The 15,022-nt window shown below is 37.5% G+C and overlaps 1 long non-coding RNA gene across 1 annotated transcript; it reads right to left on the reverse strand.

Moving 5' to 3' along the window:
• Positions 1-1,565: 1,565 nt before the first annotated feature.
• Positions 1,566-14,192, reverse strand: LOC308189858. The gene is made up of 3 exons (XR_013946655.1): positions 13,863-14,192; positions 3,833-3,993; positions 1,566-2,047 (listed from the first exon to the last, which is right to left on the reverse strand). It is a non-coding gene; the product is annotated as an uncharacterized lncRNA (long non-coding RNA).
• Between the last annotated feature and the right edge of the window lie 830 nt (positions 14,193-15,022).

The raw sequence follows: 15,022 nt of genomic DNA on the forward strand, positions 1-15,022 counted from the left end.
TTACAGAATTAGGGACCAGATGAAGAAATCTGTTACAGACCTGGGTCGTACTCTGTTAGGTGACTAGATAGAAGTGAAGGGGGCACTATGGTGCCCCAACCACAACGGAAAGGGAAATTTCCAAATAACATTGTCAAGATCCAGAATATGTTTTTTTCCTGGGTTTGCATATATAAGTAGCCCGTTTCCTTTACTTTTTTTTTTTTTACTTTTTTTTTTTTTCCCCTGAACATTACTTCCTCCAACAAATTCAGTTGCCTCTTTGGAGAAACAAGTCGCTCTCTTGTCACATACAGAGAACCTATCCCTTCTCGATCACAGCTTCTTTCCACTCTTAAAGCATGTTTGCCTGCCAAGTTTACTTCCTGCATTTTTTTCCCCAAAAGCATCTAGCTCACACTTCACAGATACAGAATTCTTCAGGATCTCAAGAAGGCTCTGCCATTTAGCCACTTGCAAGTTTTCTTAAGATGGTAACAGGAACAGTAAAACTACTAGTCAAATTACCATGATACACGTTCCTCTGTCTTAGTGTTAGTGATGACAGCATCTTCTAACTTTCTTTGTGATGTTCTCTTTTATCCCACAAGCTATTTCAGGTGATGGATACAACTGCTGTGCTAACTCTTCTGCTGTGTGTATTCCTAACCAAAACAACATTACATCTTAGTCTATACCCAAGTCTTTATTAGTTCCCCTTGCAGTCCATCAGTCTGAAGTAATTTTTTTTCTTCAACATGTCACATCTTTGTCTTGCATCTCATGTAACTGCTTCAATAGCAGAAGAAGATGTTACCCTTGTCCCTCCTACATCCAGCCACAACAGAATATTTAGTTATCTGTGCATTAAAAACAGTGTTCTTATAAGCACTGCACAAAAGAGAGAAGTGAATTAAAAGTAATCTGAGGAGGCAGAATATGCAGGGGCCTGTCATTCAGAGTAGGTGTCTTGAATGTCTCAGGAAACAAGTCTGCCTCATAACAGTCCTGTTTTCGTTCTTTCCCAGATCCATGAGCAAATTAGCAGTATCCTATATAGAAGGAGGTATCTATATAAACAATTAGTACTGTGTTATTTCAGGAAGGAATTAACCAATGTTTTTTAGTATTGCCTCTTCATGGAAGTGGTGTCATTGAAACTATGGGGCTACTTACATGATTGGGGTGCATTTAATAACATCATAGGTAACCAAGATGCAGTGATATTTAGTGTCACAAAGGACCAGTACCACATCAGTAGCTGAACTCCTGATGTTTTACTAGACCTTAAAAATTAATTACAGCATAACTACTGAGACCCTTCAATTTAATCCATTCCATGAATGGACAGGAGAAGAAACCAGTAGATCAGAACTGATGGTTAGCTTTGGGAGGGCTAGCATAAAGCCTTGTGTGTACATTCAGTCATCTACCATACTTGATGCATTTAAGTGGTAAGTACACCTTTACTGGCAACCTTAACAGTATTTTTGAGATAAGATGAACAACAGAAGTTTTCACGGTGTTGAAGTTGCTGAAAATGTGTCAAGAGGTAACAGTAAACTCACTAAAGAACTGGTCGAATTAGTAACATTTTGATTTATTTTAAGAAGCTAAAACATCATCCAGAATGTCAACATTTGCACAAATATTTGAAATCCTTTTGTGAGCCCTTTTGAATGCCTGCACAGAAGAGCAAGGACTACCTGCTGTTCTGTATGAGACAGCAAGGAGATGTTGGTGGATGGATCCATCCTCTTCCTGAAGTGGGCAAAGAAAGTAGAGAGCTGTGGTCTCATGGGTCAGTGGGCTGGGCTGCATTCAGAGCTGGAGAGGAGGAAGCAAGCTGTGCCAGGAAAAAGGGTGGTGCAAACTGTTTCCCCTCTGGAACAAGGAGGACGTGTGACACTGTGAGTCAGAGTTCCTAGGGCGGTGTAGCTACAATTCCCCTTTTTGTATGTTGAATTGCTTGGTGAAAAGACAGTGTTCTGGCTGTTTTTGTTTGGTTTGTTTGGTTGGTTGGTTCCTTGGTTGGTTGTTGGGTTTTTTTTGTTTGTTTGTTTCTTTGCTTGTTTAAAAAAAAAAAAAAATTAAATCATTTTGCTAAAAGTATCTGTTCTTGGTTTAGTGCAGTAAAGTTTCTTCATTTCATTATGCAAGTATTGGAGTGGTCCCCTATGAGATTCAACACCTGTGTCTGAAGGGTGTTTTTCCATTTAGCACTGTGCTGCAACATACAGTTATATTAGTCAACATTCATATATGCTCGACAACTAGAAAACCCTGCCATTCTGTTCAGTCTCTCTGCTTTCACTGGCATTATCTGTCTTTGTTGTGATCCTTGTATTCTTTCATTATGAAACTTCATTAAATGTTTTGGAACTGGTAACATCCCCTTTTTATGGCAGGTATAGTTTCCCACTGCATTAATGGTAAAAACAGTCAGCATGAAAGTAAGCCTGAAGCATCTTTGGACCGTACTATCAACATGCCTATTAAGGAGCCAAGGAGCCATCTACTGTACATATATTATCTTTGGAATATTTTGCCTCTACAGTCAGAATTGTATTTTAGTTGTAAATGATTTCTAACTGCCTCTTATGTTGCTCTTAGGTTGCCAGTTTCTCCTAAGTGGTGTGTTAGAATATCACAAGAGATTTGCATTCAGTAGAGAAGGATACTGCGGACCAGCTTAGAAATCCTCTCTGACAATAATAGAGTAGAAGAAAATGGATGGCCTGCAAGAAAAATGTACAGCCAAACTGACGCTGGGTAGAGTGAATGGTGAGATGATGACATCAGTTAAAAATATAACCTAGCAATGACTAAGCTTCTACTTGGGCTGCTTTCTAACTATCCAGAATGTTATCTGTTCAAAAACCATGAGCTATCACATATATATCAGCAAAAACACGCAGCAAATCTAATTGTTAGAGCAGTGGCCTGAAGAACCCAGGCTTCTGTTTCTGCCTTGGCTACAGATTTGTTGTGGAAGTCTTAGCAAATTGAATTCTTTATGTTCCTGTAATCCAGTCTGTAAACCAGAGACAAAAATAAATATCTAGTTATTTGTAAAACAAAAGTCTTGCTTTTAAGGAGTTAAAGGAAAAGCAAGTATTTTGAAATTAGTTTAAAATCACTAGTTCTTTTTGCTGTAGCTACTAGTAACTTTCTCCTTGTAAGAAAAGCCAAAAATAATTTTAAGTTCACTCTCTCCTGGAAGTCTTACACTTTTGAGAAGGAGTGGAAAGGCACCAGGCATATAAAGGCATTCACTGTAGAACTGCAAATGAGTCTGCACAGTTTTTTATCCTTCACCAGTCCTCTTTGTCTCCTTCTCTTCTGAGCTCTGACTACATTCTTGGAACATCTTGTACATGAATTTATAAGACTGTTTTATTTCCACATTTTAACTCTGCAGATCACCTTGCAGCCTGAGAAATTCATTTGGAAGGAATGGCAGACTGTGTTATTTTGGTTAAAAAAAAAATCTGGCTAAAACTGAAAGTTATGCATTTTTCTCACATGCGAATTAAAAAAAAGGCATTACTTTGGCAGAATCAGGACATGAAAGGTAAATGAAAAGTTGAATTGTGTAAAGACTGAAATGTTATCGAGTGGTGTTTGGCTGAAAAGTACAGGATGGTGTATCATTTACAAACACTCATGACCTTTACCTACTTAAAATATACATAAGCCATCTCAATTTTCTTACAGTAAATATACAAGCATCTATTGCAACTTGGCAACAATAATAAATAAACATAAAAACATAAACCTGTTCTTAAACAGTTACAATTTACATCAGCTGGAAGTGTGTAGAACTTGAGCAAAGCTTTTATTAAAAACAGACCTGGAAGTTGAAAGCCATGCCTGGAAGAGCGTGAGCACTGGGATCAGTTTGATGTGATGCGTGTGCAGTAGCCCTTTACAGGTAAGTTTCTTCCAGTTCCCTAACTTCAGCAAGCTTTCAGTGATTTCAGACTGCATTATTGAATATCTGGATCCGTATAGCTGTATTGAAAGTAATACAGAAAATATCAAATTAATGGCATTAAAATTATAACAAAATAGAGTCTACATATCTGAATCATTCATATTCCCCTGCAATGAAGTTTCCACGTACAGAAAATAATTACAGAGAAGAAACACAGGTTATGAGCTTTCAAAAATATTTGTGGGAGAAATTAATAGAGAAGGAAAGCTTAGGAGTTGCGGGTCTATACTTAGTGATGTAAAGACATATTTCTTTAACAAAATCACTCCAATCCCTTGTCATAAAAGTTGGTGGGATTTGCTAATTTTTATGAGAGAATACAAAATCTGTAGAAAAGAGCATTGGATGGATAATACATTTTTCCCCATAGATATTTAAATTTAAGTTAATTTAATACATCAGTTTTTACATTATATTCTATACCTATTCATTTGAATAGCACCATCTGTGATGTTTGCATAAAATGAATTTCAGTGACACAATTAAATATTTGTTGAAAACAACCCTGAATTGACTTTGGAAAATATTCTCTGTAGTAATGTGATAAAAGCTCTACGTTCAACCAAGGAAAAGGGATGAGCAGGGATTCTATAAGCAGCGAAGTCAGGTTAATTCTGAGCTTCCAAATAGCAGAGGACGAGGAATTCAAGGAAGCCTTTTTTAACATTTTCCAGTAAAGGCTACACTGGGAAAAAATAAAAAATATAAAGTAATTAATTAATTAATTAAAAAAAAAAAGAAAGAAAGAAAGAAAGAAGTGATAGTCATTGTATCCGTTGACACCTTGTCAGCAAACAAAACTAACGTTCTTCATAGTCTTCCCTAAATTTTCACAGGTTTCTCTGCCGTGTTACTGGTACATAAGTAGATGCAGCTGCACAAAGGCACTTCTCTTTTTATGTAACAGATTAGTTCAGGTTTTCCTTATCACAACTTTTACATAGTTCCTGAGACTTTTGGATGCAGAGGCATTTTAGGGAACCACTACCTTTGTAACTTAGTACTAGATACAGAAACTTAACCCAATATCTCTTTATTATGTTGAACTAAGGCATTGCATACATATAAACCTTAAGATCCATATTCATGTACTCTATGGGAACGCAGCTTGTCATAGGATTCCTGTTGGAATCAAATGTAGTGATTCACAGCCCTCTACAAGTATTTACCTCCTAGGCCAGAAGTGGTGATAGCTGAAATTTCCTTTCTATGTGTTATACTGGAGCAACAAGCTCCATATATATTCAATCAATAACTTAACAAAACATCGTAGAGAAATCTTTCTAAAAAGAAAGATTTGTGTGCTAAAAACCTGCTCAGGATGCCTGTATTGTATGTTCTCTTTGCTTTAGTGCTGTGGAACAGAGACTCAACTATCTCTCTTTGCTTATATTTTATACGTGTTTGTAAAAGCACTGAACATTTCCGTCTTTCTTCTTCCATTCCTTCTTTCTAAATGGAAGAACATAACCTAAACTGCAAGACTTAGTACAAAGAAAGGCAACGATTAACAATAAGACCTTGATCTCAGATAAAAATTTGAAGGGAATGGGCTAAATTTAGCTTTTCTATACTTGATCATAGTTCCCTGTATTGTCTTCTACCAAGGCTGAACTTAATGCAGTCTTACCTTCTCAGCTAAAAGCTCTTCTAAGTTTCCCTTCAATTGCCAGTTTCAAAAACTTGTTTATCATCCCTTGGATGATGAAAAAACTATTTACAACAACATGTCTCAACCAGAAATCATTAAAGCACTTACTCATCTGAATCATGCATTTCCTTTCTTTCTTGGAACAGTATAGGGTTATGTGTGACCTATTCTGTCCTAGGATGCTCTCTAAGGGTGGGATCTACAGAAAGTAAAAGCCAGAGAATTTAATTCCAGCTTTTAACATCAATTCTCCCAGCAGCCTCGCATAAATGATCCACAGAAGGAAACGCTAACTTTGGTTGGATGATCTATCAGTACAGTTTTAGGAACAAGGAAAACACTCTTTAAACCAAAACAAACCAAAACAAACCAAAACAAAAACCAAAACCTTTCCCAGAAAATCTGCAACCAATTATTCTGAAGCAAAACTCCCAAGACAGGACAAGAAGAAGAAGTTGTCTCCTTACTGGAAACAAATCTACTTCCCCTCTCTGCGAGGTTGCTACTGATGTTTGACTTGAAGAGTCTGTGCCTCTGCAAAGCAACTCCATCAGTGGTACTCATCATTAGGAGGTGAAGTCCATCCCTGGGGTACTGGGTGCTCGGCCCTACCCAGGGCGAGCAGCTGCAGCGCACAGCCAGCAGATAGCAGGGAAAGGATCCCTCACCTCCCCTGCCCCACAACCCCCAGTGTGCATCCCTCTCATTACAAAGGAAATAAATGTAAGAAAGCTGAGTAAGTAGGAATGAAATGTCTCTCATTATCAACTGTAGTAGCACAGGACAAAAGTAGAGTCGCAACAACTGTACATATTGTAAGGTTCAGAAGGTTCCCTGCACCTAATTCCTTCTAACAATTCCTTCACACAAAGCTGCCAAAAAAACAAGAGCCTCAATAGTGCTAAACAGAGAATACCTTGATACACACGAAAAGTTATCGGACGGTAGGAAGCCAGAATACAGCCAAGTCTCTGCAGGAGAGTTTGAGATTACAAGAAGATGGGTGATAGGATTCAGGGATTAACAAAAGTGCCTTTTGTTGGCCTATGCCTGTTCCCAGAGCATCGAGGAAGTGAGAGCTGACTTCCAAGTCTTTAGCTCTTGCCAAAGACTTTCATTCAGTGGAATCCTAATGGGGTAGGTGTAAGGTACTGAAAGAGTTAATTGGTTTTTACTCTTTTTTTTGCTAGAGGGTTGCAGCCAAGTATAACAGAACCAACTCTAGGGTTTCTCTATTAAAAATGAGGAGTATGAAAAACTGGTGATTCTAATCATTTGAACATGTTGCTCTGTAAAAACGGGAAAATAATCTCCTGAGGGATAACAGTCTCGAGGTGTAAATGAGGAGAATGTTAACTGGGATGAAGAAGTGACAGGAGATATATAAGTAACAATATAATACAAACTGCATGGCTATAATACAATTTCATCATGCACATTAAGTCCATTGTAATCTGCCCAGATACACAAAATCCCTGGCAGAAGAACAGTGCTCATGCCTTTTTTAAGGTACTCTTGGAATGCTGAAGTTTTTCTGAAACTCATATTTCAAATATGACTTACCTGGGGGAAAGTTTTAAGGGAAGGAATCAAAATGTTGTATGATTTAGAAGTCAAGAGTATACATTCAATTTTCACTAAGAAGGTGTTTAAAGGGGAAGAGGTATCTTAAAATATCTTCAGACATTGAAGAGAATATTAGGAATGAAAAAAATAAGCATTTATGCTTAAATCCTTATGTGGAATGTAGCACCATTTATTTAGGATGAAATATTGCTCAACATATTATGAACTGTTCCACATCACATGTTTTAATTCCAGTTCTATTTTCAAGTGAAAAGAGCATAAATCATAAGTATACTGGTAAAATGTCAATACTGAAATTTTATTATTGTCTATTATTATTATTATTCAATTTGTTATTGCATCTATTATTTTTTCTAGGGTTAGGTAAGATTTGTAAGGGAACAAAGCTGTGTCTTGTACCAGGATGGAGTCAAAACCTGTCTCAGACTTCTTTGAAAAAAGGCCACCACCCTGAAACATCCACAGCTGAGCACTCACATGGGAAGAGAGTCTGTTTTCAAGAGTCTGATCTGAAACTGGATGAGCTACGTATGTGACCCGGACACAAGACTACACTGGTCAATGTGAATTTCTTTCACTTTCCTTCTTGTCTCTGCTTTGCCCGTTTCTTTAAAAAATATGAATCCTAACCCGTTCTCTTTCAACATCAAGGACAAGCTCTGCTAGGGCTAATAGAAACATTATCTTGTTTGCTGTATTCCCTCAATCCTCACTTTTGAGAAGGCCAGAGAAGCAGATAAAACACAGCTGTTGCACAGTTCCTGCTGAAAGGGCTGAGATTCCCTGCTTAAATGCAGATCAGTATTTGAGCATGACAGAGGTCAACTCCATCACCATGTAACCATCAGTATATATTGCCCTGTAATATTTTACATTTCCAAAAATGTGCCATTTTAAGAATATTTTTCTAATTATGCTGCTCTACTATGACACTAGGTATTATAAGAAATCAAAATGGATACACATTTAGGTTAAAACACTGGATGAGGTCCCGAAGCCACTTGTGGGCTAAATAGCAGCTGATAAGAAACCTGAAGCTCTGAAAGCACAAACTGTTTCCTATTGCTTGGTTTCTGTTGTCTTCAGAGAAGCAGGACTTTTACCACTCCTCATTAATAAACAGAATCAAAGAAACGTATGACTATAAAATTATTTTCTTCTTAACCAAAACACAACTAGACTTCACATCCTGATTAATTGCTGGAAGAGACTAACAGTGAGGCAGGAAAGCTTGGACTCTGAAGCGACTTCCTTCTGTGTTTTGCAAACTTGCTCTTTTCGGAGGAACATCTACAGCGTCCTGAGCATATCTGAACATGCAGTCCTTGTCTGGCAATGCACCAACCTACATCAGTAGGCATGTTGCCGAGTAGGGGCTACTGCTAGTGAGTACAACACAAAAACAATCTGTCAACATGCTCTTTACACTTAAACACCTTGTTCAGCTTTGAAAACTTTTGCCTATTAGGGCCTGTCTATATTACGACGGTTCATGCAGCACTGGCAATTCAGTGCGAATGTCAAGCTTTATGAAACACTTTTAGTACTAAATTTGCCATTATTTACATGATCTTTTCCAGAGCTTTTTATATTTGTTATAAACTCAGCGTACGCACTTATTACAAAAATCCCTGTGTTCCCTTGGCAATAGCTTGCTGCTTCCCTTTCCATTTCAGCTACACTTACAATTTTCTGCTCCAATTCTGATACTCCAGCGTGTACTCTCCTGCTGCCAGAAAGAGAACTGAATCCTACCAGCTGCCTGTAAGGGGCTAGGCTAATGATTTCTCCAAATAGTAAAGTAGTCTAATTTAGGAACAATGCACCATCTTCAAGCATTAAAAGTAGTTTGTTAGCAATGCATATTAATCATGTATTTGTTGGGTTGGTGTTGGTTTGTTAACTGAGACACTATAGCCTGTGTTCTAAAAATACCATGTATTGAAATAAAGTATTTTTTAGTACCCTGCTAATAGGGAAGTTTAAATAATACAATCACAAGTCTAGAAGCTGCCTTTATTTTTATTTTTTTCTATTTTATTTATTTTTTTTTCACAGCAGATCCAGGTTAATTTAACAATGTCACATGGGTAAAATTCCTTAACAAGTATCAACAGTTCAGAGGTCTGGGAGGCATGAAAGACACAGTGTCCTTGGATATCCCTTGTTTCTTTCCTCTAAGAAAGAAAGAAAGAAAGAAAAAAAAAAGCAGGAAAACAGAGCAAATGGGATAACTGATATACAATGAAACACATTCATAGATGTTGCAAAAGCTTATGCAGAAGAGTAGGCTAAGAAGAATTCTTGTGCCTTAGCAGCTGTGTAATTTTTCCTACGTATTCATTAGCATCACAAAATGCAGACCAATGGGATTTGGATAGCCAGCTCATGCATGTTGCAATTACACTCCCTCTCATAATATTCCCATACTTTCCCTGCATATCCCCATGCAAACTAACAGAGTACCTGTATTTTTGAATCATTAACATTTGCAAACAGCACATTTAAAAATAATATGCAGATAATTCCAGCTTCTCAAGGAATGTGGTATTTATTGCATGACTAAGCTAGTAAATGCAAATTTGAAAAGAAAATAGCTTCTAATCTAAGTATTCATTTGCTGATGAATTGAAATGACCAACTTATTCAGCACAATTCAAAATGAAAAAGCTGACATATCATTTATTGTAAAGGCCACTGCTGTAATAGGAACGTCATTGTTTCCCTTTCTGCTGCTCTCACACATTCTTTTTCATCTTGATTATTTGTCACCCTGTTAGGGACTTCTTATGGTAATGAAATCCCTTTGTCAGTGATGTAACCCAAATCTTTTGCTATGTTTTTCCTTCCTCCAGAAGTTACAGTCGTGCTTAAAAGCAGCGTGGAGGTTTCTTGTGAATCACCCAATTCCTGATTGTTCTAAGCACACACATGGTCCTGGCTGTTGCTAGGTGGCAAATGCTCTTAGAGATTTTGCAGGCTAGAGATTTCTTCAAACCTTTAATCCTCCATATATATTTTATAGCCTACAGGAATGGTTAAAATAAAATGCTCAGTACTAGGATAATAAAAGATTTGAAAGAAAGAAAACATTTTGCATCAAAGATTAATCTAATCCCTAACTACAGGCCTGTTTAAGACTTTCCAAAGGGATGATCATCCTGCATTGTGAGGCTGCTCATACCTTTTACTAAAACTAGTTTCTCAGCTATTGTTTAGAACAGGATCCTAGAAGTAACAAGCCATAGCCGCAGTCCTGTGAAAAATAAAAATGTATGAAAGAAGAATTTCATAGACTGCAAAGAAAACAAGCCTAAATTATTGCTTATCATCCAGGAACAGACCATCCAAGAACTGATTTTGCCTGATATGTTACAGCAGCATTGAGAGTTTTGAAAAGTACATTAACTCATTGCTAAATCTATATAGTGTTAGTCTCAAAAAGGTCTCGTACTCCACCATTCCTAGGATATGATTTTATAAAAATGCACTGTAATTCCTACTCACATTTCAAGATGAAAATGTACTTTTCAGACGTCCTTTTGAATAAAGGCCAAATTCACAGGTGACACTAAACTAAAGAGGCGTTTCACCTCCAAAAGCTGTCACACCACTCTCAGTGAATGCTAGACTCATGTCCATATACCAGTAATACTTTTAAAGGACAATGCAGGGAAACTAAAAATAAAGGAAAAAAAAAATACCATATTTGATTACAGAACAGTTTCAACTTCTTCTGCAGTATCTCGTACCTGTGGAAGAGACAGAAGTCCCTGGTTGTCACACAGAGGAGTCTTTTGAAGGTAATTCCTGCAGCTGGAGAATGCTGAAATCCAGCACAGTTACTTCCTCTTACAAAGTCCCTTCACACTCTGGCCCTTGTTCTCACATCATTTGCTGTGCCCTCCTTCAGCTTGTCATTTTTTTCATTTATTCCAACTCATCATATTTGTCTTGTTTATTAAGCTCTCAAAAAAATAGTCTTGCTTAAACTACGTGGAGGTTTCGGAAAATTTAGTTGTTAACCTCCAAGCAAATTCTCAAAAATGTCTCCAAAAAAAGAGTTTTCAGAAAACTATTTTTCATCTAAATCTAGGCAAACTGTTCATTAAGAGATGACAAAAGGCATTTCTCTGACTGTTTCATCCTGTTTACATCCATGTCACTAAATTTTACCTTCTTGAATCAGCCTGGATCTCCTCCACAAAACAAGGGTAAGAATCATTCAGTTTTGGCAAATGCATTTTTTTCCCTAACCTCACTTAAAAACAAAAACAAAAACAACCTATGTCATTTCTTCTGAAAATTAAATGAACAAATAATTTTTGAGACAAACACCTGTCAGATAACCACACCGAACGTTTGAATTTTAGTGTATTCATATAAAACCAAAAGCATGGGTTTTACAGGAGAAAGTCTTGGGCAACTCTAGCAGTCTTCACTCGTGTCGACCTTTCCTTGCCAATAAAGTCTCATAGTAACATTAAACAAAAAACATGTTGTAGGATTGAAAATTTTTCCTTTGCTCTTTTTTACCTCAGACATACTTCTGCTATGACTTTAAGTACTTTGGATAAGAAACTTCGGTGAGAAGGTGGGATTTATTCTCCAGACCCTGATTTTAACTATTTTTCTATACTTCTGGTCAGTTAACTGAAACTTCTGCGCTCTTCACAGTCAGCAAGTGACAGGTAATTTACACTGTATACCAATTCTCAAAAATGAGCTACTGATTGCAGAAGTCTTTTGATGGTGTTAGGAGTTATGAACCACGTTGAGTCCCTAGACTTCTCTAAGAACTATCAGGGGGAACTGTATTCTTGGGTGCTCTGTAAAAGAGGTAGTCAATCCATGATGGGTTATCAATATCCGACCATTCAAACAAGGTTCCTTATTTTATTTCTGATAGCCATAGCAAACAGAAGTGTTCCGGAGGGGTACTACATTTGGTAGCACGGCCAAATAGCTGCTGCTTGCTGAAGATTTTGGCAGTTACAACCTTGTAAACTCAGAGACACGGTCTGAAACCATCCTCTGGCTGTATAGGCACACAGGCATCCTGAATAAACGTTCAGAGTAAAAATTGACACTAGCTGTAGTCCTTGGAATATTTCTATGCATTATTTTTACATCCCTTTCTTCTTAATAGTCCCTGTAATAAATGTTACAGTCATGTAGCAAAACTAGTAATTCAGAAAATGACAAACATATATAGTAAATACATAGTCACATAAAATACTCTCCATTTTTTAAAATGCTATTTTTTTGTGAAGTGAAGTATTTTACTACAGGGTAAGAAGTAAACATAAGAGAGTTTTTGGTTTTATAAAGAAAAGTAATGTACTTTGGAGTTAATAACCATTAATAATCAGGATTAGACATTTCAAGCAATGTTTGTCTTCCATCTTTTGACATTTCTGAAAAGCCTAAAAGTTTTAGTCATCTTTAAAATGACTGATTTCATGAGTTCACTATAAAGCATCCGCACCGAAACAAAAAAGAAATATTACTTTGTCAAGTGATAGAGGCAACTGGAGGTAATCATGGGAAAAGTTTAATTTTAGAGTCGATTTCTAAATTTCATCTGGAAAGATGATTGAAGTGCTTTCCCCTCCCACACTGCTCTTGCTTTATTCTCACCTGGAGGAAAGAGAAAAGGAGCTGAAGGTGAGCAATCTGACACTTAGCCCACGCAGCTCTGCTTTCCAGACTGCAGCTGTGAGATAAGGAAGCAAGGGTGGCACTACTTCCTCTCACCCCTGGATATTTGGGATGTTCTCCATGGGAGGATAAAGAACAATTACCTGCTTTTGGAATTCACCCTCAAAGTGTTACTAATTTAGATAATTTATACATCTTATCTGATTACTTATAAGTATGCATGGAAAAATGCTCATTATCAAAACTTACTGAGAAGCCCTTTGATCCCATCAGCTGGTCTTTACCAGTATTTCCTTGTTTTCCCTGCAGTTTGTGTTTCCTAGACTAACTGCTCTCTGTGGCCAGAAACTTTTAGGCTCCTCTTCACAAAACACAAGTTCAAACCTGTCTTGACTGGTTCAATGGCATCTGTATTACTGCCTCTGCCTTGACAGCACGCGTGTCACAAGTATAACAATCTGTTTCCTAAGGGTTAGACACAAGGTTTCTCCCAGTGGAAAAGGTTTCAACCCTGGCCACTGACCTTATGCCAGTCAAAATGGCCACATTAGCAAAAACACTTTCAGTTATACATCTGATATACATCTCATTTTGCTTTAAACAGACCAGGGAACACACATCTCTTAGCTAGAAGGTAAAAGCAGGTGCTAGATCACCAAAGTGAGGCTGGCTGACAGCCTCTGTAGACAAACCACGGTGCAGACAGAACAAAAGCCTGCTCATTAGTGCATTTCATATCAGTCCCACCAAAGCTAAGACACCAACATTCATGGTCAGAAGCCTAACTATGAACAAAAGCTCAAAACAGCCTTCCTTCTCAAGAGTGTTGTCACTGTCAAGGTGTGGGGGATATTAATTCAGAGAAAAGATAGTGTTTTGGCTCAACACTGTATTGGATATTAATCTTTCCTCTTAAAAAAAACTTGCTTCAGATAGGAAAAAAAAAAAAAAAAAGGTGAAGAGCTAGATTAGAGAAAGCTATTTTACCTGTTGTGTGGGAACCCAAGCTTGTGGGAGATCATGGATAGAGGAGCAGAAGGTGTCACATCCCTGAGTGAAGCCTGGAAACAGAATGAGGAGGAACAGATTGCCACGATCATAATGCTATGAAGGTATGAATCACTTCCTTCCCTTTGATCACTGACAAATTTATGAAGTTAGAAGTATAGTCTAGTAGGTGTTACTTTTGTCCTCTATCCTTGTACTTCAAAAGCCTTTCATATGAAAAGCAGGGCTAAATGGTAGTAGCTGTCCAGAAACTGGCCAATAGTACACCTCCTGCATTGCAGGAGTGAGGGGCATTCTTTTTGGGGTGAGGGACTGCTGCTTTCCTGGATCCATCACACGAAAATATTCATATGCAAAGCATTCCGGTGTTGTGCATTGCAAATTCAGAGTGCTCCCTCAGAAGTATGTGTTGGCATGCCAAAGGTGTGGTTGTAATCTATCACACTGGCTTATTCAAACTGTCTCAACATAATTAAAAAAACACAATTAGGCTCCAGGCTATCATTTTTGAAGATCTCCTCAAGAAGTCTTCAAACATGTTAGTCTGCAGCATGCTAGAGCTTTTCAAATGTATTAAATTAAACCATCACAGCATGCATTCTGCTTGCCCAACACAGGACCCAGAAGCAGAGCGTGTGGTTTCCATGTCTGTACTGAAAGCACATGAAGAGAAGTGGGAGAATGAAACCTTCTTGTCACTAGCATGGCCCACTAATGTTGCTTCTCTAGTGAAAGCAAATTGAAAGCAGAAATAGAGAGTGGCAGATTGGGAACAGGACTTCTGTCTGCAGAAAGTCATTGTAATGTTTCTATCATTCATCTAAACTGGGTAGAAAATGATTTTTGAACTGCTATTTTGCTACTATTTTTTTCATACCCAACTTGTTTTCCTTTTCAATGTGAAGTCGAAATTTGTAAAATTCACTGTTAACCTCTGCTAATAACTCGGCTTTGAATAAAAAAATGTTTATCAGACCCTTGATGTCCGATCTCTTTACTGTATTGAAGAAGACAGATGGCAGTCTTTGAAATTAAGTGACACGAACTTAGCTGACCACACCAAATTATGCATCCAAGTGTGCGTGTGCTTCTGGTTCATTTCTAATATGAATCACAGATTCATATCTGTACATGTCAAT

The sequence above is a fragment of the Anser brachyrhynchus genome (genome assembly GCF_964034855.1).
Source record: "Anser brachyrhynchus genome assembly, chromosome: 2".
NCBI classification, from domain to species: Eukaryota; Metazoa; Chordata; class Aves; order Anseriformes; family Anatidae; genus Anser; species Anser brachyrhynchus.